This window comes from Rhinopithecus roxellana, chromosome 12 (genome assembly GCF_007565055.1).
Source record: "Rhinopithecus roxellana isolate Shanxi Qingling chromosome 12, ASM756505v1, whole genome shotgun sequence".
Lineage (NCBI taxonomy): Eukaryota > Metazoa > Chordata > Mammalia > Primates > Cercopithecidae > Rhinopithecus > Rhinopithecus roxellana.
The window spans coordinates 98,581,953-98,607,551 of NC_044560.1; positions in this window are offsets into that span (position 1 = coordinate 98,581,953).

A 25,599-nucleotide genomic window follows, 5' to 3' on the forward strand; every position below is an offset into this window, starting at 1 on the left:
TCCAAAATATCCTTTCTCAGATTCCCGAAAAACAGCGCTACCTAACTGATCCATGAAAAGGATCATGTAACACTGTGAGATGAATTCACAAGTCACAAAGTAGTTTCTCAGAAAGCTTCTTTTAAGTTTTATCTGAGAGTATTTCCTTTGTAACTGTAGACTTCAATGCACTCCGAAATATCCCATTGCAGATTCCAAGAAAACGGTGCTCACAAACTGCTCAATGAAAGAACAGTGCAATTCCATGAGATGAATTCACACATCACCAAGCACTTCCACAGAACAATTCTTTTTGATTTTTATCTGAGGATATTTCCTTCGTCACCATAGGCTTCAATGCGTTCCCAAATATAATATGGCAGATTCCACGAAAACAGTGTTATGAAACTGTTCAATGAATAGAACAGTGTAACTCTATGAGATGAATTGAAACATCACAAAGTAGTTTCTCCGAAAACTTCTTTCTCGTTTTTAAATGAGGATTTTTCCCTTTTCACTATACACGTCAATGTGCTCCCAAGTATGCCTTTGCAGATTCCACAAAAACAGTGTTAGAAAACCGCTCCATGAAAAGAAAGGTGTAACTCTGCGAGATGAATTCACACATCACACAGCAGCTTCTCAGACAGCTTCTTTCTAGTTTTTATCTGAGAATATTTCCTTTCTCAATGTAGGCTTCAATGCAATCCAAAATATCCCTTCTCAGATTCCCGAAAAACAGAGCTACCAAACTGATCAATGAAAAGAATCATGTAATTCTGTGAGTTGAATCAACATGTCACAAAGTAGTTTCTCAGAAATCTTCTTTCTGGTTTTTGTCTAAGGATATTTCCTTTTTCACCAGAAGCTTCAATGTGCTCCGAAATATCCCATTGCATATTCTAAGAAAACAGTGTTAGCAAACTGTTCAATGAAAAGAACAATATATCTCTGTGAGATGAATTCACACATCACAGAACAGTTTCTCAGAAAGCTACTTTCTGGTTTTTATCTGAGGATATTTCCTTTGTCATCATATGCTTCAATGTGCTCCCAAGTATCCTATTACACGTTCCACAAAACCAGTGTTATCAGACTGCCCAAGGAAAAGTACAGTGTAACTCTGTGAGATGAATTCACACATCACAAAGCAGTTTCTCAGACAATTTCTTTCTAGTTTTTATCTGAATATATTTCCTTTTTCTCTTTGGTCCTCAATGTGCTCCCAAATATCCCTTTCCAGATTCCATGAAAACAGTTTTAGCAAACTGCTACAAGAGAAAAGTGTATCTCTGTATGATGAATTCACACACCACAAAGAAGTTTCTTAGAAAGCTTCTTTCTAGTTTTCATCTGAGGATATTTCCTTTGTCTCCATAGGCTTCAATGTGATTCAAAATATCCCTTTGTAGATTCCATGAAAACAGTGCTAATCTACTGCTCAATAAAAAGAGCAGTGTAACTGTGTGAGATGAGTTCACACATCACTAAGCACTTTCTCAGAAAGCTATTTTCTAGTTATTATTTGAATATATTTCATTTTTCACCACAGGCTTCAATGCATGCCAAAATATCCTATGGGAGATTCCACGAAAACTGTGATAGCATACTGCTCCATGAAAAGAACGGTGTAACTCTGTGAGATGAATTCACACATCACAAAGTAGTTTCTCAGAATGTTTCTTTTCGGTTTTTATCTGAGGATATTTCCCTCGTCACCATAGGCCTCAATGCGCTCCTAAGTATCCTATTACAGATTCCATGAAAACAGTGTTAGCAAATTGTTCCATAGAAAGAAAGTTGTAACTCTGTGAGATGAAATCGCACATCAGAAAGAACTTTCTCAGAAAACTTCTTTCTTATTTTTATCTGAGGATATTTCCTTAGTAACCATAGGCTTTAATGCAATCCAAAATATCCCATCTCACATTCCCCAAAAACAGTGCTACCAAACGTCTACATGAAAAGAAACATGTAACCTTGTGAGATGAATTAGCACATCACAAAACCGTTTCTCAGAATGCTTCTTTCTAGTTTTTACATGAGAACATTTCCTTTGTCACCATAAGCTTCAAGGCGCTCCAAAATATGCCATTGCAGATTCCAAGAAAACAGTGTTAGCAAACTGCTTCATGAAAAGAACAGTGTTACTCTGTGAGATGTATTCACATGTCACAAAGCAGTGTCTCAGAAAGCTTCTTTCTAGTTACTATCTGAGGATATTTTCTTTGTCACCGTATGCGTCAGTGCAATTCAAAATATCCCTTCTTAAATTCCCCAAAAACGGTGTTGGAAAACTGTTCCGTGAAAAGAAAGTTGTATCTCTGTGAGGTGAGTTCACACATCAGAAACAAGTTTCTCAGAAAGCTTCTTTCTAGTTTTTATGTGAGGATATTTATCTTTTCACTATAGGCCTCAATGCACTCCCAAATATCCCTTTGCAGATTCCAAGAAAACAATGTTAGCAACATGTTCCATGAAAAGAAAGGTGTAACTCCATGAGATGAATTCACACATCATAAAGAACTTTATCAGAAAGCCTCCTTCTAGTTTTTATCTGAGGATATTTCCTTTGTCACCATAGGCTTCTATGCTATCCAAAATATTCCTTCTCAGATTTCTCAATGTCAGTGCTACCAAATTGATCCAGGGAAGGAATCATGTAACTCTGTGAGATGAATTAACACATCATAAACAAGTTTCTCAGAAAACTTCTTTCGTGTTTTTATCTGAGGATATTTCCTTTTTCACCATAGGACCCAATACTCTCCTAAATATCCCTTTGCATATACCACAAAAACAGTGTTAGCAAACTGCTCCATGAAAAGAAAGGTGTAACCTTGTGAGTTGAACTCATGCATCACATAGAAGTTTCTCAGATAGCTTCTTTCTAGTTTTTATCTGATGGTAATTCCTTTGTCACCAAAGACTTCAATGCATTCCAAAATATCCCTTCTCAGATTTCCCCAAAACGGTGCTACCAAACTGCTCCATTGAAAGAATGGTGTAACTCTGAGATGAATTCACACCTCACAAAGTAGTTTCTCAGAAAGCTTGTTTCTAGTTTTTATCTGAGGATATTCCCTTTTTCACTACAGGCCTCAATGCACTCCCAAATATCCCTTTGTGTATTCCATGAAAACAGTGATGGAAAAGTGCTCCAAGAAAAGTAATGGGTGTAAATCTGTGAGATGAACTAACACATCACAAAGCGGTTTCTCAGAGAGATTCTTTCCAGTTTTTATATGAGGATATTTCGTTTGTTACCTTAGGATTCAATGCAATCCAAAATATCCCTTCTGAGATTCCCCAGAAACACTACTAGTAAACTGCTCCATGGAAAGAGTCGTGTACCTCTGTGGGATGAATTATAACATCACAATGTGGTTTCTCAGAAAATTTCTTTCTAGTTTTTATATATTATTTAATTTGTCACAATAAGCATTAATGCTCTCTGAAATATCCCATTACAGTTCCAAGAAAATAGTTTTAGAAAACTGCTCCATGAAAAGAATGGTGTAACTCAGTGAAATGAATTCTCACATCACAAAGGAGTTTCTCAGAAGGCTTCTTTCTAGTTTTTATATATGGATATTTCCTTTTAAACCATAGGGTTCAATGTACTCCCAAATATCCCTTTTCAAACACCACAAAAACAGTGAAGCTAAAGTGTTCCCTCAATAGAAACATTTACCTGTATGAGATGAATGCAAAAATCACATAGGATTTTCTCTGAAAGCTTCTCTCCAGTTTTTACCTGGAGAATTTTCTTCTTTCACCTTAGGACTCTATGTGCTCCCAAATATCACATTACAGATTCCACAAAAACAGTGTTACCAAACTGCTCCATGGAAAGAAAAATTTAACCCTGTGAGATGAATTCACCCATCACAAAACAGTCTCTCAGAAAGCTTCTTTCCAGTTTTTCTCTGAGGGTATTTCCTTTTTCTTTATAGGCTTCTCTGTTCTTCGAATATCCCTTTGTAGATTCCACAAAAACAGGGTTAGCAAACTGCTCAATGGAAAGAATGGTTTACCTATAGGAGATGAATTCACCCATCACAACGAAATTTCTCAGAAGCCTCCTTTCTACCTTTCATCTGTGCAACATATTAACTTTTCCACCATCAGCCTCAAAGCATTTCCAAATATCCCTTCTCAGACACCACAAAAACAGTGATGCCAAATTGGTCAATCAAAAATATGATTTATCTCTATGAGGTGATTGCACACATCACAAAGCAGTTTCTCAAAACCTTCTCTCCAGTTTTTATTTGAAGATATTTCCTTTTTCAACATCAGACTCTATGAGCTCCAAAAAATCCCTTTGCAGATTCCCGCAAAAAAGTGCTACCAAACTGCACAATGAAAAGAAAGGTGTAACTCTGAGATGAATTCACCCATCACAAAGCCGTTTCTCATAAAACTTCTTTCCAGTTTTTTTTACAAAGCAGTTTCTCAGAAATCTGCTTTCTAGTTTTTTTCTGAGGATATTTTCTTTATCACCATAGGTCTCAACTCGCTCCCAACCATCACTTTCTACGTTCCATGAAAACAGAGTTAACAAATTTCTCCATGAAAAGAAAGATGTAACTCTGTGAGATGAATACACACACCACAAGTAAGTTTCTCAGAAAACTTATTTCTAGTTTTTATATGATTTTATTTTCTTTGTCGCCGTAGACTTCAATGTGATCCAAAATATCCCCTCTCAGATTCCCCAAAAACAGTGCTATCAAACTGCTCCATGAATAGAAACGTGTAACCAAGTGAGATGAATTCAAAAAATCACAAAGCAGTTTCTAAGAAAGCTTCTTTTTGGTTTTTATCTGAGGATATTTCCTATGTCACCATAGGCTTCAATGCGATCCAAAGTATCCCTTCTCAGATTTCCCAAAAACAGTGCTACCACACTGCTCCATGAAAAGAATTGTGCAACTCTGTGAGATGAATTCAAAAGTCACAAATCAGATTCTCAGAAAGCTTCTTTCTAGTTATTGCCTGAGGATATTTCCTTTCTCACCCTAAGCTTCAATGTGCTCTGAAATATCTCATTGCACATTCCAAGAAAGCAGTATTAGTAACTGCTCAATGAAAACAACAGTGCAATGCTGTAAGATCAATTCACATATCCCAAAGCAGTCTCTCAGAAAGCTTCTTTTTGGTTTTTATCTGAGGATATTTCCTTTTTCACCATAGGCTTCAATGCACTCCCAAATATCCCTTTGCAGGTTACATGAAAATAGTGTTAGCAAACTGCTCCAAGAAAAGAAAGCTGTAACGCTGTGAGTTGAATTCATACATCACAAAGAAATTTCCCAGAAATCTTCTTTCTAGTTTTTCTCTGAGGATATTTCCTTTGTCACCATGTGCCTCAACTTGCTCCCAAATATCCCTTTGTAGGTTTCATGAAAACAGTGTTAGCAAACTGCTCCATGATAGTAAAGGTGTAACTCTGTGAGATGAATACACACATCACAAAGCAGTTTCCCAGAAGTTTCTTTCTAGTTTTTATCTGAGGATATTTCCTTTGTCACCATATGCTTCAATGAGATCCAAAATATTCCTTCTCGGATACCCCCAAAAAAGTGTTACCAAACTGCTCCATGAAAAGTATGGTGTAACTCTGTCAGATGAAGACACACATCACAAAAGTATTTATCAGAAAGCCTGTTTCTAGTTTTTATCGGAGCGTATTTCCTTTTTCACCATATTACTCAATGCGCTACTGAATATCCAATTGCAGATTCCACGAAAAAAAGTTAGCCAACTTCTCAATGAAATGAACAGTGTAACTCTGTGAGATGAATTCATACATCACAAAGTAGATTCCTAGAAAGGATAATTCTAGTTTTTATCTGAAGATATTTCCTTTTTCACCATAGGCCTCAAGGCCCTCCCAAATATTCCTTTTGCAGATTCCATAAAAACATTGTTAGCAAAGTCCTCCATGAAAAGAAGGGTGTAACTCTGTGAGATGAATTCACACATTGCAAAATAGATTCCTAAAAAGGATATTTCTAGTTTTTATCTGAAGATATTTCCTTTTTCACCATAGGCCTCAAGGCCCTCCCAAATATTCCTTTTGCAGACTTCATGAAAACTTTGTAAGCAAAGTCCTCCATGAAAAGAAAGGTGTAACTCTGTGAGATGAATCCACACATCACAAAGCTGTTTCTCAGATAGCTTCTTTTTAGTTTTATTCTGAGAATATTTCCTTTGTCACCTTAGGTTTCAATGAGATCCAAACTCTCCCTTCTCTGATTCCCCAAAAATAGTGTTACCAACCACTGCATGAAAAGAAAGGTGTAACTCTGTGAGATGAATTAGCATATCACAAAGCGGTTTTTCAGAAATCTTCTTTCTGGTTTGTATATGAGAACATTCCGTTGTCACCATAAGCTTAAGTGCTCTCTGAAAAATCCCATTGTGGACTCCAAGAAAACAGTGTTAACAACCTACTCAATGAAAATAACAGTGTAAATCAGAGAGATGAATTAACACATCACAAAGTAATTTCACAGACAGCTTCTTTCTGGATTTTGTCTGAGGATATTTCCTTTGTCTCCATAAACTTCAATGAGCTCCAAAATATCCCAATGAAGATTCCAAGAAAACAGTGTTACCAAACTGCTCAATGAAAAGAACGAGATAACTCTGTGAGATGAATTCACACGTCACAAAGCAGTTTCTCAAAAAGCTGCTTTTTGGTTTTTGTCTGAGTTTGGTTTTCCTTTTTAACCATAAGCCTCAAAGCGCTCAGAAATATCCCTTTGCAGATTTCACAAAAATAGTGTTAGCATCTGCTCCATGAAAAAAAGGTGTTACTCTGCGAGATGAATACACACATCACAATGAAGCTTCTCAGAAAGCTTCTTTCTAGTTTTTATCATGGGATATTTCCTTTGCCATCAAAGGCTTCAATGCGATCAAAAATATCCTATCCCAGATTACCCAAAAACAGTGCTATCATACTGCTCCTTGAAAGGAATCGCGTAACTCTGTGAGAGGAAATCACAAATTACAAAGCAGTTTCACATAAAGATTCTTTCTAGTTATTATATGAGGATATTTCTTTTTCACCATAGGCCCCATTGTACTCGTGAATATCCCATTGCAGACTCCACCAAAATAGTATTAGCAATCTGTTCCAAGGAAAGAAAGGTATAAATCTGTGTGATGAATTCACACATTACAAAGTTATTTCTCAGAAACCTTCTTTTTGGTTTTTCTCTGAGGATATTTCTTTTGTATCCTTCAATGCGCTCCAAAATATTCAATTACAGATGCCACGAAAAAAGTTTTATCAAACTGCTCAACGAAAAGAACATTTTATTTATTTATTTATTTATTTATTTATTTATTTATTTATTTATTTATATTATACTTTAAGTTCTAGGGTACATGGCAAAACGTGCAGGTTTGTTACATATGTATACTTGTGCCATGTTGGTGTGCTGCACCCATCAACTCGTCAGCACCAATCAATTCATCATTTCTATCATGTAAAACTCCCCAATGCAATCCCTCCCCCTTCCCTCTCCCCATGACAGGCCCCAGTGTGTGATGTTCCCCTTCCCGAGTCCAAGTGATCTCATTGTTCACTTCCCACTTATGAGTGAGAACATGCGGTGTTTGGTTTTCTCTTCTGTTGATAGTTTGCTAAGAATGATGGTTTCAGGCTGCATCCATGTCCCTACAAAGGATGCAAACTCATCCTTTTTTATGGCTGCATAGTATTCCATGGTGTATATGTGCCACATTTTCTTAATCCAGTCTGTCGCAGATGGACATTTAGGTTGATTCCAGGTCTTTGCAATTGTGAATAGTGCCGCAATAAACATACGTGTGCATGTGTCTTTGTAGTAGAATAATTTATAATCCTTTGGGTATATACCCAGCAGTGGGATGGCTGGGTCATATGGTACATCTAGTTCTAGATCCTTGAGGAATTACCATACTGTTTTCCATAATGGTTGAACTAGTTTACAATCCCACCAATGGTGTAAAAGTGTTCCTATTTCTCCACATCCTCTCCAACACCTGTTGTTTCCTGATTTTTTAACGATTGCCATTCTAACTGGTGTGAGGTGGTATCTCATTGTGGTTTTGATTTGCATTTCTCTGATGACGAGTGATGATGAGCATTTTATCATGTGTCTGTTGGCTGTATGAATGTCTTCTTTTGAGAAATGTCTGTTCATATCCTTTGCCCACTTTTTGATGGGGTTGTTTGTTTTTTTCTTGTAGATTTGTTTGAGTTCTTTGTAGATTCTGGATATTAGCCCTTTGTCAGATGAGTAGATTGCAAAAATGTTCTCCCATTCTGTAGGTTGCCTGTTCACTCTGATGGTAGTTTCTTTTGCTGTGCAGAAGCTCTTTAGTTTAATTAGATCCCATTTGTCAATTTTGGCTTTTGCTGCCATTTCTTTTGGTGTTTTAGACATGAAGTCCTTGCCCGTGCCTATGTCCTGAATGGTACTACCTAGATTTTCTTCTAGGGTTTTTATGGTATTAGGTCTAACATTTAAGTCTCTAATCCATCTTGAATTAATCTCCGTATAAGGAGTAAGGAAAGGATCCACTTTCAGCTTTCTACTTATGGCTAGCCAATTTTCCCAGCACCATTTATTAAATAGGGAATCCTTTCCCCATTTCTTGTTTCTCTCAGGTTTGTCAAAGATCAGATGGCTGTAGATGTGTGGTATTATTTCTGAGGACTCTGTTCTGTTCCATTGGTCTATATCTCTGTTTTGGTACCAGTACCATGCTGTTTTGGTTACTGCAGCCTTGTAGTATAGTTTGAAGTCAGGTAGTGTGACGCCTCCAGCTTTGTCCTTTTGACTTAGGATTGTCTTGGCAATGCGGGCTCTTTTTTGGTTCCATATGAACTTTAAAGCAGTTTTTTCCAATTCTGTGAAAAAACTCGTTGGTACCTTGATGAGGATGGCATTGAATCTATAAATAACCTTGGGCAGTATGGCCATTTTCATGATATTGATTCTTCCTATCCATGAGTATGGTATGTTCTTCCATTTGTTTGTGTCCTCTTTGATTTCACTGAGCAGTGGTTTGTAGTTCTCCTTGAAGAGGTCCTTTACATCCCTTGTAAGTTGGATTCCTAGGCATTTTATTCTTTTTGAAGCAATTGTGAATGGACGTTCATTCATGATTTGGCTCTATGTTTGTCTGTTACTGGTGTATAAGAATGCTTGTGATTTTTGCACATTAATTTTGTATCCTGAGACTTTGCTGAAGTTGCTTATCAGCTTAAGGAGATTTTGGGCTGAGACCATGGGGTTTTCTAAATATATGATCATGTCATCTGCAAACAGGGACAATTTGACTTCTTTTCCTAACTGAATACCCTTGATTTCTTTCTCTTGCCTGATTGCCCTAGCCAGAGCTTCCAACAATATGTTGAATAGGAGTGGTGAGAGAGGGCATCCCTGTCTTGTGTCAGTTTTCAAAAGGAATTTTTCCAATTTTTGCCCATTCAGTATATTAGCTGAGGGTTTGTCATAAATAGCTCTTATTATTTTGAGGTACGTTCCATCAATACCGAATTTATTGAGCGTTTTTCGCATGAAGCGCTGTTGAATTTTGTCAAAAGCCTTTTCTGCATCTATTGAGATAATCATGTGGTTCTTGTCTTTGGTTCTGTTTATATGCTGGATTACGTTTATTGATTTGCGAATGTTGAACCAGCCTTGCATCCCGGGGATGAAGCCCACTTGATCATGGTGGATAAGCTTTTGGATGTGCTGCTGAACCTGGTTTGCCAGTATTTTCTTGAGGATTTTTGCATCGATGTTCATCAGGGATATTGGTCTAAAATTCTCTTTTTTTGTTGTGTCTCTGCCAGGCTTTGGCATCAGGATGATGTTGGCCTCATAAAATGAGTTAGGGAGGATTCCCTCTTTTTCAATTGATTGGAATCGTTTCAGAAGGAATGGTACCAGCTCCTCCTTGTACCTCTGGTAGAATTCAGCTATGAATCCATCTGGTCCTGGACTTTTTTTGGTGGGCAGGCTATTAATTGTTGCCTCAATTTCAGAGACTGCTATTGGTCTTTTCAAGGATTCAAATTCTTCCTGGTTTAGCCTTGGGAGAGTGTAAGTGTCCAGGAAATTATCCATTTCTTCTAGATTTTCTAGTTGATTTGTGTAGAGGCGTTTATAGTATTCTCTGATGGTAGTTTGTATTTCTGTGGGGTCAGTGGTGATATCCCCTTTATCATTTATTATTGCGTCTATTTGATTCCTCTCTCTTTTCTTCTTTATTAGTCTTGCTAGCGGTCAATTTTCTTGATCTTTTCAAAAACCAACTCCTGGATTCATTGATTTTTTGGAGGGTTTTTTGTGTCTCTATCTCCTTCAGTTCTGCTCTCATCTCAGTTATTTCTTGCCTTCTGCTAGCTTTTGAATGTGTTTGCTCTTGCTTCTCTAGTTCTCTTAATTGTGATGTTAGGGTGTCAATTTTAGATCTTTTCAGCTTTATCTTGTGGGCATTTAGTGCTATAAATTTCCCTCTACACACTGCTTTAAATGTGTCCCAGAGATTCTGGGATGTTGTATCTTTGTTCTCATTGGTTTCAAAGAACATCTTTATTTCTGCTTTCATTTCGTTATGTACCCAGTAGTCATTCAGGAGCAGGTTGTTCAGTTTCCATGTAGTTGAGCGGTTTTGATGGAGTTTCTTAGTCCTGAGTTCTAGTTGGATTGCACTGTGGTTGAGAGACAGTTTGTTATAATTTCTGGTCAATTTTGGAATAAGTGCGATGTGGTGCTGAGAAGAATGTATATTCTGTTGATTTGGGGTGGAGAGTTCTATAGATGTCTATTAGGTCCGCTTGGTGCAGAGATGAGTTCAATTCCTGGATATCCTTGTTAACTTTCTGTCTCGTTGATCTGTCTAATGTTGACAGTGGAGTGTTGAAGTCTCCCATTATTATTGTATGGGAGTCTAAGTCTCTTTGTAAGTCTCTAAGGACTTGTTTTATGAATCTGGGTGTTCCTGTATTGGGTGCATATATATTTAGCATAGTTAGATCTTCCTGTTGAATTGATCCCTTTACCATTATGTAATGGCCTTCTTTGTCGTTTTTGATCTTTGATGGTGTAAAGTCTTTTTTTTCAGAGACTAGGAATGCAATCCTTGCTTTTTTTTGTTCTCCATTTGCTTGGTAGATCTTCCTCCATCCCTTTATTTTGAGCCTATGTATGTCTCTGCATGTGAGATGGGTCTCCTGAATACAGCAGACTGATGGGTCTTGACTCTTTATCCAGTTTGCCAGTCTGTGTCTTTTAATTGGAGCATTTAATCCATTAACATTTAAGGTTAATATTGTTATGTGTGAACTTCATCCTGCCATTATGATATTAACTGGTTATTTTGCTCGTTAGTTGATGCAGTTTCTTCCTAGCCTCGATGGTCTTTACATTTTGGCATGTTTTTGCAATGGATGGTACCAGTTGTTCCTTTCCATGTTTAGGGCTTCCTTCAGGGTCTCTTGTATGGCGGGCTTGGTGGTGACGAAGTCTCTAAGCATTTGCTTATCTGTAAAGGATTTTATTTCTCCTTCACTTATGAAACTTAGTTTGGCTGGATATGAAAATCTGAGTTGAAAATTCTTTTCTTTAAGAACGTTGAATATTGGCCCCCACTCTCTTCTGGCTTGTAGATTTTCTGCCGAGAGATCTGCTGTTAGTCTGATGGGCTTCCCTTTGTGGATAACCCGACCTTTCTCTCTGGCTGCCCTTAAGATTTTTTCCTTCATTTCAACTTTGGTGAATCTGGCAATTATGTGTCTTGGAGTTGCTCTTCTGGAGGAGTATCTTTGTGGCATTCTCTGTATTTCCTGAATTTGAATGTTGGCCTGCCCTACTAGGTTGGGGAAGGTCTCCTGGATGATATCCTGAATAGTGTTTTCCAACTTGGTTCCATTTTTCCCCTCACTTTCAGGCACCCCAATCAGACGTAGATTTGGTCTTTTTACATAATCCCGTACTTCTTGCAGGCTTTGTTCATTTCTTTTTCTTCTTTTTTCTTTGGGTTTCTCTTCTCGCTTCATTTCATTCATTTGATCCTCAATCGCTGATACTCTTTCTTCCAGTTGATCGAGTCGGTTACTGAAGCTTGTGCATTTGTCACGTATTTGTCGTGTCATGGTTTTCATCTCTGTCATTTCCTTTATGACCTTCTCTACATTAATTAGTCTAGCTGTCAATTCTTCCACTCTTTTTTCAAGATTTTTAGTTTCTTTGCGCTGGGTACGTAATTCCTCCTTTAGCTCTGAGAAGTTTGATGGACTGAAGTCTTCTCTCATCTCGTCAAAGTCATTCTCTGACCAGCTTCGATCCGTTGCTGGCGATGGGCTGCGCTCCTTTGCAGGGGGAGATGCGCTCTTATTTTTTGAATTTCCAGCTTTTCTGCCCTGCTTTTTCCCCATCTTTGTGGTTTTATCTGTCTCTGGTCTTTGATGATGGTGACGTACTGATGGGTTTTGGTATAGGTGTCCTTCCTGTTTGATAGTTTTCCTTCTGACAGTCAGGACCCTCAGCTGTAGGTCTGTTGGAGATTGCTTGAGGTGCACTCCAGACCCTGTTTGCCTGGGTATCAGCAGCAGAGTTTGCAGAAGATGGAATATTGCTGAAAAGCGAGTGTACCTGTCTGATTCTTACTTTGGAAGCTTCCTCTCAGGGGTGTACTCCACCCTGTGAGGTGTGGGGTGTCAGTCTGCCCCTAGTGGCAGATGTCTCCCATTTAGGCTACTCAGGGGTCAGTGACCCACTTGAGCAGGCTGTCTGTCCGTTCTGAGATCTCAACCTCTCTATTGGGAGATCCACTGCTCTCTTCAAAGCTGTCAGACAGAGTCGTTCGCGTCTGCTCAGGCCTCTGCTGCTTCCCCTGTTTTTTTTTAGCTGAGCCCTGCCCCCAGAGGTGGTGTCTATAGAGACAGGCAGGTTTCCTTGAGCTGCTGTGAGCTCCACCCAGTTCGAGCTTCCCAGCAGCTTTGTTTACCTTCTTAAGCCTCAGCAATGGCGGGCACCCCTCCCCCTGCCTCGCTGCTGCCTTGCGGTTGGATCGCCGCAGAATGCTGTGTTACCAGTGAGGGAGGCTCCCTGGGTGTGGGACTCTCCCAGCCAGGTGAGGGATATATTCTTCTGGTGTGCCCGTTTGCTTAAAGTGCAGTATTTGGGGTGGGAGTTATCCGATTTTCCAGGTGTTGTGTGTCTCAGTTCCCCTGGCTAGGAAAAGGGATTCCCTTCCCCCTTGCACTTCCCAGGTGAGGCGATGCCTTGCCCTGCTTCAGCTCTCGCTGGTCAGGCTGCAGCAGCTGACCAGCTCTGATTGTCTGGTACTCCCTAGTGAGATGACCCCAGTACCTCAGTTGAAAATGCAGAAATCACCGGTCTTCTGTGTTGCTCACGCTGGGAGTTGGAGACTGGAGCTGTTCCTATTCAGCCATCTTGCTCCGCCCCCTCTAGTTTTTATCTGATGATATTTCCTTTTTCACTATAGGCCTCAATGGACTCCCAAATATCCCTTCGCAGATTCTATGAAAACAGTGTCAGCAAACTGCTCCATGAAAAGAAAGGTGTAACTCTGTGAGATGAATTCACACATCACAAAGAACTTTCTCAGACAACTTCTTTCTAGTTTTTATCTGAAGATATTTCCTTTGTCACCATAGGTTTCAATGCATTCCAAAATATCCCTTCTAAGATACCCCAGAAACACTGCTGCAAACTGATCCATGAAAAGGATCGTGTAACTCTTTGAGATGAATTAACTCACCACAAAGCGGTTTCTCAGACAGCTTCCTTCTAGCTTTTATATGAGGATATTTCCTTTGTCACCCTCAGCTTCAATACATTCCTAAATATCCCATTGCAGATTCCCAGAAAATGGTGTCAGCAAACTTCTCAATGAAAAGAACAGTATAACTCTGTGAGACAAATTCACAATCACAGAGCAGTTTCTCAGAAAGCTTCTTTTTGGTTTTTATCTGAAGGTATTTCCTTTGTCACTATAGCCTTCAATGCACTCCCAAATATCCTATTGCAGATGCCTCGAAAGCATTGTTATCAAACTGCTCAACGAAAACACCAATGTACCTCTGTGAGATGAATTCACCCATCCAAAACTAGTTTCACATAAAGCTTCTTTCTAGTTTAAATATGAGAATATTTCCTTTTTCACCATAGGCTTCAATGTGCTCCCAAATAACTCCTCTCAGATACCACAAAAACAGTGATGCCGAACTTCTCAATCAACAAAAACGCTATACTATGAAATGAATATAGACATCACACAACCGTTTCTCTAAAAGCTTCTCCAAAGTTTTAATATGAAGTTATTTCCTTTTTCACTGTAGGCCTCTAGGAGCTCCCGAATATCCTTTTGCAGATTCCATAAAAACGGTGTCACCAAATTGCTCAAAGAGAAGAAAGTTGCAACTGTGTCTGATGAATTCACCCATCACAAAGAAATTTATCTGACAGCTCCTTTCTAGTTTTTATCTCTCCGTGTTTACTTGGCCACCATCAGCCTCAATGTTCTCCCTAATATCCCATCTCAGACACCACAAAAACAATGACGACAAACTGCTCAGTCAACAAAATGGTTTTATCACTATGAGCTGAATACACACATTACAAAACAGTTATTCAAAAACCTTCTCTCCAGTTTTGATCTGAAAATATTTCCTTTTTCATCATAGACCTCTATGAGATCAGCAAAATCCCTTTTAGATTCCCCAAAAACAGCACTACCAAACTGCTCACTGAAAAGAACGGTGTAACTCTGGATGACGCATTCACCCTCCACAAAGGAGTTTCTCAGAAAGCTTCTTTCTAGTTTGTATATGAGGATATTTCCTTTGTCACCATTAGCTTCAATGCACTCCGAAATATCAGATTGCAGATTCCAAGAAAACTGTGTAAACAAATTGCTAAAGGAAAAGAATAGTGTAACTCTGTGAGATGAATTCACACATCACAAAGCAGTTTCCTGAAATCTTCTCTCTGGTTTTAATCTGAGGATAATTCCTTTTTCACCATAGGCCTCAAAGCACTCCCAAATATCCCTTTGCAGATTCCACAAAAACAGGGTTAACAAAATGTTCCTTGGAAATAAAGGTGTAACTCTCTGAATGAATTCACATATCACTAAGCACTTTCTCAGAAAGCTTCTTTCTAGTTTTTTTCTGAGGATATTTCCTTGGTCACCATAGGCTTCAATGCAATCCAAAATTTTCCTTCTCAGATTCCCCAAAAACAGTGCTACCAAACTGCTCCATGAAAAGAATCGTGTAACTCTGTGAGATGAATTCACAAATCACAAAGCAGTTTCTCAGAATTCTTCCTTCTAGTTTTTGTCTGAGAGTATTTTCTTTTGCACCATAGGCCTCAAGACACTCGCGAATATCACTTCGGAGATTCCATGAAAACAGTGTTAGCAAACTGCTCCATGAATAGAAATGCATAAATCTCTGAGATGAACTCACATATCACAAAGCAATTTCTGAGAAAGCTTCTTTTTGGTTTTTGTCTGAGGATATTTCCTTTGTCACCATAGGCTTCAATGCGCTCCCAATTATCCTGAGAAGATCCCACAAAAACAGTGTTATCAAACTGCTCAATGGAAACAGCAGTGTATCTCTGTGAGATGAATTCACACATCCAAGATTAGTTTCTCAGAAAGCTTCTTTCCAGTTTTTATCTGAGGATATTTCCTTTTTCACCATAGGCCTCAATGCTCTCCCATATATAGCTTTTCAGATTCCACCAAAACAACGTATGCAAACTGCTCCATTAAAAGAAAGGTGTAACCCTGAGATATGAATTCACACATCACAAAGAAGCTTCACAAAAAGTTTCTTTCTAGATTTTATCTGAGGATATTTCCTTTGTCACCATAGGCTTCAATGAAATCCAAAACTTCCCTTCTCAGATTCCCCAAAAACAGTGCTACCAAGTTGCTCCATGAAAAGGAAGGTGTAACTCTGTGAGATTAATTCATAAATCACAAACCAGTTTCTCAGAAAGCGTCTTTCTATTTTTTGTCTTAGGATAGTTCCTTTTTCACCATTTGCCTCAATGCGCTCCTGAATATCCCTTTGCAGATTCCACGAAAATAGTTTTAGGAAACTGCTCCATGAAAACAAAGGTGTAAATCTGTGAGATGAATTCACACATCACAAAGCAGTTTCTCAGAAAGCTTCTTTTTGGTTTTTGTCTGCGGATATTTCCTTTGTCACCATAGGCTTCAATGCCCTCCCAAATATCCCTTCTCAGACAACACAAAAAGAGTGATTCCATATCCTCCCTCAACAGAAACGTTTAGGAAATGAGATGAATGGACACATTAGAAAGGATTTACCCTGAAAGTTTCTCTCCAGTTTTTACCTAGAGAATTTTTTTTCACCTTAGGCCTTTATGTGCCCAAATATCTCTTTGCAGATTCCATAAAAACAAGTGCTACCAACTGCTCAAAGAAAATAAAGGTGTAACTCTGTGTGACGAATTCACCAATCAGAAGGAAATTTCTCAGAAAGCTTCTTTCTAGTTTTTTTCTCAGGATATTTCCTTTGAAAAAAGGCTTCCATGGACTCCCAAATATCCCTTCTGACACCACCAAAACAGTGAGGACAAACTGCTCTCTCAAAAGAAATCTTTACATCTATGAGATGAATGCACACATCACAAATGATTTATCAGAAACTTTCTCTCCAGTTTTTACCTGAAGATTATTTCCTTTTACAACGTTGGCCTCTATCTGCTCCCGAATATCCCTTTGTGTATTCCACAAAACAGTCTTACCAAACTTCTCAATGAAAGAAAGATTTAACTCTGTGAGAAGAATTCACCCATCACAAAACAATCTCTCAGAAAGATTCTTTCTAGTTTTTATCTGAGGGTGTTTCCTTTTTCACCACAAGCTCCTCTGCACTCTGTATATCCCTTTGTAGATTATATAAAAACAGGGTTACCAAATTGTTCAATGAAAAGAATGGTTTACTTCTGGGAGTTGAATTCATCTATCACAAAGAAATTTCTCAGAATGCACCTTTCTAGTTTTTATCTGTACATATTAACTTTTCCACCATCAGCTTCAATATGCTCCCAAATATCCCGTCTCAAACACCACAAAAACAGGGATGCCAATCTGCTGAATCGACAAATTGGTTTATCTCTATGAGGTAAATACATACATCACAAAACCGCTTCTCAACAAACTCTCTCCAGTTTTTATCTGAAGATATTTCCTTTTCCACCATATGCTTCTCTGAGCTCCCTAAAATCCCCTTGCAGATCCCCAAAAACAGTGGTACCAAACTGCTCAATGAAAAGAAAGATATAACATGTGAGACGAATTCACCCACCACAAAGCAGTTTCTCAGAAAGCTTCTTTCTAGTTTTTGTCTGAGAATATTTCCTTTTTCACCAGAGTCCTCAACATTCTCGTGAATATCCCTTTGCAGATTCCACGCAAAAAGTGTTAATGAACTGCTCCATGAAAAGGAAGGTATAAATATTTGAGATGAATTCACACATCACAAAGAAGTTTATCAGAAAGCTTCCTTTTGGTTTTTGTCTGAGGATGTTTCCTTTGTCACCATAGGCTTCATTGCGATCCAAAATATCCCTTCTCAAATTCCCCAAAAGCAGTACTACCAAACTGCTCCATGAAGAGAATCCTGTAACTCTGTGAGACGAATTCATACATCACAAAACAATTTCTCAGAAAGCTTCTTTCTAGTTTTTATCTGAGGATATTTCCTTTTTCACCATAGGCCTCAATGCAATCCGGAATATCCCATCTCAGATTCCACGAAGATAGTGTTAGCAAATTTCTTGCCGAAAAGAACAGTGTAACTCTGTGAAATGAATTCAGACATCACAAAGAAGTTTCTCAGTGTTGCTTCGTAGATTTTATCTGAGGATATTTCCTTTGTCACCATAAGTTTCAATGCAATCCAAAATATTCTTTCTCAGATTCCCCAAAAACAGTGCTACCAAACTGCTCCATGGAAAGGATCATGTAACTCCATGAGATGAATTCACAAATCACAAAGCAGTTTCTCAGAAAGCTTCTTTCTTGTTTTTGTCTGAGGATATTTCCTTTTTCAACATATGCCTCAATGCAATTGTGAATATCCCTTTGCAGATTCCACGTAAAAAGTGTTACGAAAATGCTCCATGAAAAAAAGGTTGTAGATCTGTGAGATGAATTCACACATTGCAAAGCAGTTTCTCAGAAAGCATCTTTTTGGTTTTTGTCCAAGAATATTTCCTTTGTCACCATAGGCTTCAATGCACTCCCAAATATCCCATCTCACAAACCACAAAAAACAGTGATGCCTAAGTCCTCTATCAACAGAGACGTTTAGTTCTTTGAGATGAATGCACACATCACAAAAGATTTTCTCTGAAAGCTTCTCTCCAGTTTCTACCTGGAGAATTTTCTTTTTTAACTTTCTGCCTCTATGTGATCTCTAATATCCCTTTCAGATTTCATAAAAACAGTGCTACCAAAGTGCTCAAAGAAAACAAGGGTGTAACTCTGTGTGATGAATTCCTCCATCACAAAGAAATTTCTCAGAAAGCTTCTTTCTAGTTTGTATCTCAGGATATTTCCATTTCCACCATCGGCTTCCATGCGCTCCCAAATATCCCTTCTCAGACACCACAAAAACAGTTATGCCAAACTGCTCTACCAACAGAAAGCTTTACCTCTATGACTTGAATGCATACTTCACAAAGGAGTTATCAGAAACTTTCTGTCCAGTGTTTACCTGAAGATATTTCCTTTTTCAACCTTGGCCTCTATCTGCTCCCGAATATCCCTTTGCATATTCCACAAAAACAGTGTTACCAAACTGTTCAATGAAAAAGAAAGATTTAACACTGTGAGATGAATTCACCCATTATAAAACAGTCTCTCAGAAAGCTTCTTTCTACTTTTATCTGAGGGTATTTCCTCTTTAACCACACGCTTCTCTGTGCTCTGAATTTCCCTTTGTTGATTCCAGAAAAACAGGGTGACCAAACTGCTCAATGAAAAGAATAGTTTACCACTGGGAGATGAATTCACTTATCACAAAGAAATTTCTCAGAAAGACCCTTTCTGGTTTGTATCTATGCATATTTACTTTTCCACCATCAGCCTCAATTCACTACCAAATATCCCTTCTCAGACACCACAAAAGTGCTAACAACCTGCTGAATCAACAAAATGGTTTATCTCTATGAGATGAATACACACATCACAAAACAGTTTCTCAGAAAACTACTCTCCAGTTTTTACCTGAAGATATTTCCTTTTTCACCATTGGAATCTATGGGCTCCTGAATATCCCTTTGCAGTTTCCACAAAAACAGTGTGACTAAACTGCTCAATGAAAAGAAAGGTTTAACTCTGTGAGATGAATTCACCCATCACAAAGCAGTTTCTCAGAAAGCTTCTTTCAAGTTTAAATCTGAGGATATTTCCTTTTTCACCATAGGCTTCAATGTGCTCCCAAATAACTCCTCGCAGATACCACAAAAACAGTGAGGATGAGCTACTCAATTTAAAAAAAAGGTTAAACTCTATGAGATGAATACACACATCACAGAACTGTTTCTCGAACAGCTTCTCTCCAGTTTTCATCTGAAGTTATTTCTTTTCTTACAATAGGACCCTAGGAATTCCCAAATATCCCTTTGCAGATTCCATAAAAACAGTGCTACCAAGCTTCTCAAAGAAAATAAACGTGTAATTCTGTGTGATGGATTCACACTTCCCAAAGAAATTTCTCAGAAAGCTTCTTTCTAGTTTTTATCTGAAGATATTTCCTTTTCCCCCATCAGCTTCCATGCACTCCCAATTATCCCTTGTCAGATACCACAAAAACAGTGATGCCAAACTTCTCTCTCAACAGAAAGCTTTACCTCTAAGAGATGAATGCACACATCACAAAGGAGTTATCAGAAACTTTCTCTCCTGTTTTACCTGAAGATATTTCCTTTTTCAAGATTGACCTCTATCCACTCCTGAATATCCCTTGCATATTTCACAAAAAGAGTACTAACAAAATGTTCAATGAAAAGAAAGATTTAACTCTGTGAGATGAATTCGCCCATCATGAAAGTGTCTCTCAGAAAGCTTCCTTCGAGTTTTTATCTGAGGGTATTTCCTTATTCACCATAGGCTTCCCTGCACTCCGAATATCCCTTTGTACATACCACAAAAACAGGGTTACCAAACTGCTCAATAAAAAGAATGGTTTACCTCTGGGACATGAATTCACCCATCACAAAATTTCTCAGAAAGCTCCTTTCTTGTTTTTATCTGTGCATATTCATTTTTCCACCATCAGCCTCAATATGCTCCCAAATATCGCTTCTCAGACACCACAAAAACAGTGATAAAAAACTGCTCAATCAACAAAATGGTTTATCACTATGAGGTGAATATGAGGTGAATACACATATCACAAAACAGTTTCTCTAAAACCTTCTCTCCAGTTTTAATCCGAAGTTAATTCCTTTTTCACCATAGGCTCCTATGAGCTCCAGAAAATCCCTTTGCAGATTCCCTAAAAGGAGTGCTACCAAAGGCTCAAAGAAAACAAAGGTGTAACTCTGTGAGGTGAATTCAGCCATCACAAAGCAGTTTGTAAGAAAGCTTTTTTCTAGTTTTTATCTAAGGATATTTTCTTTTTCATCATAGGCCTCAAAGCACTCCCAAATATCCCTTTGCAGAATCCACGAAAACAGTGTTTTCAAACTGCTCCATGAAAAGAAAGGTGTAATTCTGTGAGATTAATTCACACATCACAAAGAACTTTCTCAGAAAGCTTCTTTCTACTTTTCATCTGAGGATATTTCCTTTGTCACCATAGGTTTCAATGTGATCCAAAATATCCCTTCTCAGATGCCCCAAAAACAGTGCTACCAAACTGCTCCATGAAAGCAGTCATGTAACTTGGTGAGATAAATTAATACATCAGAAAGTGGCTTCTCAGAAAGCGTCTTTGTAGTTTTTATATGAGGATATTTACTTTGTCACCATAAGCTTCAATGTGCTCAGAAATATCAGATTTCAGATTCCAAGAAACAGTGTAAGCAAACTGCTCAATGTAAAGAGCAGTGTAATTCTGTGAGACGAATTCACACATCACAAAGCAGTGTCTCAGAAAGCTTTCTTCTAGTTTTTATCTGAGGATATTTCCTTTTTCACCATATTCGTCAATGCACTCCCGAATATCCAATTGCAGATCAAATGAAAAAAGTGTTAGTAAACTTCTCAGTGAAAAGAATGGTGTTACTCAGTGAGATGAATTCACACATCACAAAGGAGTTTCACAGAAAGCTTCTTTTTGGTTTCTATCTGAGCATATTTTTTGTGTCACCATAGGCTTCAAAGCACTCCAAAATACCCTATTGCAGATACAATGAAAACAGTGTTAAAACACTGCTCAATGAAAAGAGCAGTGTAACTCTGTAAGATGAATTCACACATCACAAAACTGTTTCTCAGAAAGTTTCCTTCTAGTTTTTACATGAAGATATTTACTTTTCCACTATAGTCCTCAATGCACTCCAGAATATCCTATTGCAGATTCCATGAAAACAGCGTTAGCAAACTGCTCCTTGAAAAGAAAGGTGTAACGTTCTGAGACAAGTTCACATATCACAAAGAACTTTCTCAGAAAGCTTCCTTCTTGTTTTTATCTGAGGATATTTCCTTTGTCACCATAGGCTTCAATGAGATTCAAAATATGAATTCTCAGTTTCCCCAAAAACACTGCTACAAAATGATCCATGAAAAGGATCGTGTAACCCTGTGAGATGAACTAACACATCACAAAGCGGTTTCTCAGAAAACCTCTTTCTAGTTTTTATATGAGGATATTTCCTATGTCACCATAAGCTTCAATGCACTCCCAAATATCACAGTGCAGATGCCAGGAAAACAGTGTTAGTAAAGTGTTCAATGAAAACTACAATATAATATTGTGAAATGAATTCAAACATCACAAAGCACTTTCTCAGAAATGTTCTATTTTTATCTGAGAATATTTTCTTTTTCACCATAGGCCTCAATGTGCTCCAATATATACGTTTGCAGCTTCCATGAAAACAGTGCTAACAAACTGATCAATTAAAATAATGGTGTAACTCTGAAAGTTGAATTCACACATTACAAAGAAGTTTCTCAGAAAGCTTCTTTCTAGTTTAAATCTAAGGATATTTCCTTTGTCACCATAGGCTTCAATGGGATCCAAAATATCCCTTCCCGGGTTCCACAAAATCAGTGCTACCAAACTGATCCATGAAAAGAATTGTGTTACTCTGTGAGATGAATTAACACGTCACAAAGCGGTATTTCAGAAAGCTTGTTTCTAGTGTTTATATGAGGATATTTCTTTTTCCACCACAGGGTTCAATGTGCTCCCAAATATCCCTTCCCAGACACCACAGAAACAGAGATGCCAAAGTGCTACCTCAACAAAAATGTTTAGCTCTATGAGATGAATGCACACATCACAAAGGAGTTTCTCCAAAATCTTCTCTCCAGTTTTTACCTGAAGAATTTTCTATTTTCACCTTTGGATTCTATGTGCTCCCAAATATCCTTCTGTAGATTCCACAAAAACATTGCTACCAAACTGAACGACGATAAGAAAGTTTTAACACTGTGAGACAAATTCATCCATCACAAAGCATTTTCTCAGGAAGTTTCTTTCTAGTTTTTATCTGAGGATATTTCCTTTTCCACCATAAGCTTCAATGTGCTCACAATATCCCTCCTCAGATACCACAAAAATAGTGATGATGAACTGCTCAATGAACAAAAAGGTTAAACTCTATGAGCTGAACACACACAACACAAAACCTTTTCTCGAAGGGCTTCTCTCCAGTTTTTATCTGAAGTTATTTCCTTTTTCACCGTGGGTCTCTACGAGCTCCTGAATATCCCTTTGCAGATTCCATAAAAACAGTGCTCCCAAACTGCTCAAATAAAGCAAACATGTATTTTTGTGTGATGCATTCAACCATCCCAAAGAAATGTCTCAGACAGCTTCTTCCTCATTGTTGTCTCAGGATACTTCCTTTTCCACCATAAGCTTCCCTGCGCTCCCAATTATCCGTTGTCAGACACCACAAAAACAGGGATGCCAAACTGCTCTCTCAAGAGAAAGTTTTATCTCTATGAGATGAATGTACACATCACAAAAGAGTTCTCAGAAACTTTCTCTCCAGTTTTTACCTGAAGATATTTCCTTATTCAACATTGGCCTCTATCCACTCCCGAATATCCCTTTGCATATTCCACAAAAACAGTGCTACCAAACTACTTAATGAAAAGGATGATTTACCTCTGTGAGATGAATTCACACACCACAAAGCAGTTTCTCAGTAAGCTTCTTTCCAGTTTTTATCTGAGGATATTTCCTTTTTCACCATAGACCTCAAAGTGCTCCCAAATATCCCTTTTCAGATTCCACGGAAATGGTGTTAGTAAACTGCTCCATGAAAAGAAAGGTAGAAACCTGTGAGGTGAACTCACACATCACAAAGCAGTATCTCAGACAGCTTCTTTTTGGTTTTTGTCTCAGGATATTTCCTTTGCCACCATCGGCTTCAATGCGTGTCCAAATATATTATTGCAGATTCCACAAAAACAGTGTTAGCAAATTGCTCCAAGAAAAGAATCGTGTAACGTTGTGTGATAAGTTAACACATCATGAAGCGGTTTCTCAGAAAGTTTCTATCTAGTTTTTATATGAGGATATTGTGTTTGTCACCATAAGCTTCAAAGTACTACAAAATATACGATTGCAGATCCCAAAAAAACAGTGTTAGCAAACTGCTCAAGGAACAGAACAGTGCAGCTCTGTGAGATGAATTCACACATCACAAAGAAGTTTCTCAGAAAGTTTCTTTCTAGATATTATCTCAGGATATTTCCTTTGTCACCATAGGCTTCAATGCGTTCCAAAATATCCCTCCTCAGAATCCCCAAAAACAGTGCTACCAAACTGCTGCATTAAAAGAATGGTGTAACCTTGTGAGATGAATTCACATATCACAAAGAAGTTTTCTCTCAAAACTTCTTTCTAGTTTTTGCCTGAGGATATATCCTTTATCACGATTTGCCTCAATGTGCTCATGAATATCCCTTTGTAGATTCCAGAAAATAATGTTAGCACACTGCTATATGAAAAGTAAGGTGTAAATCTGTGAGATGAACTCACACAATGCAAATCAGTTTCACAAAATGCGTCTTTTTGGTTTTTATCAAAAAGAGAATATTTCCTTTTTCACCATAGGCTGCAATGTGTTCAAAAATATCCTATTGCAGATTCCACAAAAATAGTGTTATCAAACTGCTCATTGAGAAGAATGGTGTAACTCTGTAAGATGAAGTCCAACGTCACAAAGCAGTTTCTTAGAAAGCTTCTTTCTAATTTTTATCTGAGGATATTTCCATTTTCACTGTAGGCCACAAGTTGCTCTGGAATATCCCATTGCAAATTCCATGAAAACAGTGTTAGCAAACTGCTCCATGAAAAGAAAGGTGTAACACTGTGAGATGAATTCACACATCAGAAAGAATTTTCTCAGAAAGGTTCTTCCTAATTTTACCTGAGGACATTTCCTTTGTCACCATAGGCTTCAATGTAGTCCAAAATATTCCTTCTCAGATTCCACAAAAACACTGCTATCAAATTGATCCATGAAAATAATCATGTAACACTGTGTGATGAATTAACACATCATGAAGTGGTTTCTCAGAAAGCTTCTATCTAGTTTTCATATGAGGATATTGCGTTTGTCACCATAAGCGTCAAAGCACTACTAAATATACCATTGCAGATCCCAAGAAAACAGTGTTAGCAAACTGCTTAACTAAAAGAACAGTATAACTCTGTGAGATGTAGTCACACATCACAAAGAAGTTTCTCAGAAAGCTTCTTTCTAGTTTTTATCTGAACATATGTCTTTTTTCACCATAGGACTCAAAGTGCTCCCAAATATCCCTATGAAGATTTCAGGTAAACAGTGTTAGGAAACTCCTCCATGAAAAGAAACGCGTATCTCTGTGAGGTGAATTCACAGTTCACAAATAACTTTCTCAGAAAACTTCTTTCTAGTTTTTATCTGAGGATGTTCCCTTTGTCACCATAGGCTTCAAAGTGATCCAAAATATCCCTTCTCAGATTCCCCAAAAACAGTGCTACCAAACTGTTCCATGAAAAGAATCGTGTAACTCTGTGAGATGAAATAACACATCACAAAGGGGGTTCTCAGATAACTTCTTTCTAATTTTTATATTAGGATATTTCCTTTTTCACTATGGGCCTTAATGCGCTCCAAAATATCCCATTACAGATTCCATGAAAACAATGTTAGCAAACTTTTCCATGAAAACAAAGGTGTAAATCTGTGAGATGAATTCACACACCACAAAGGAGTTTCTCAGAAAGCGTCTTTTTGTTATTTGTCAGAGGTTATTAAATTTGTCACCATAGGCTTCAATGTGCTGCAAAATACCCTATTGCAGATTTCATGAAAACAGTGTTATCAAACTACTCAATGAAAGGAACAGTGTAACTCTATG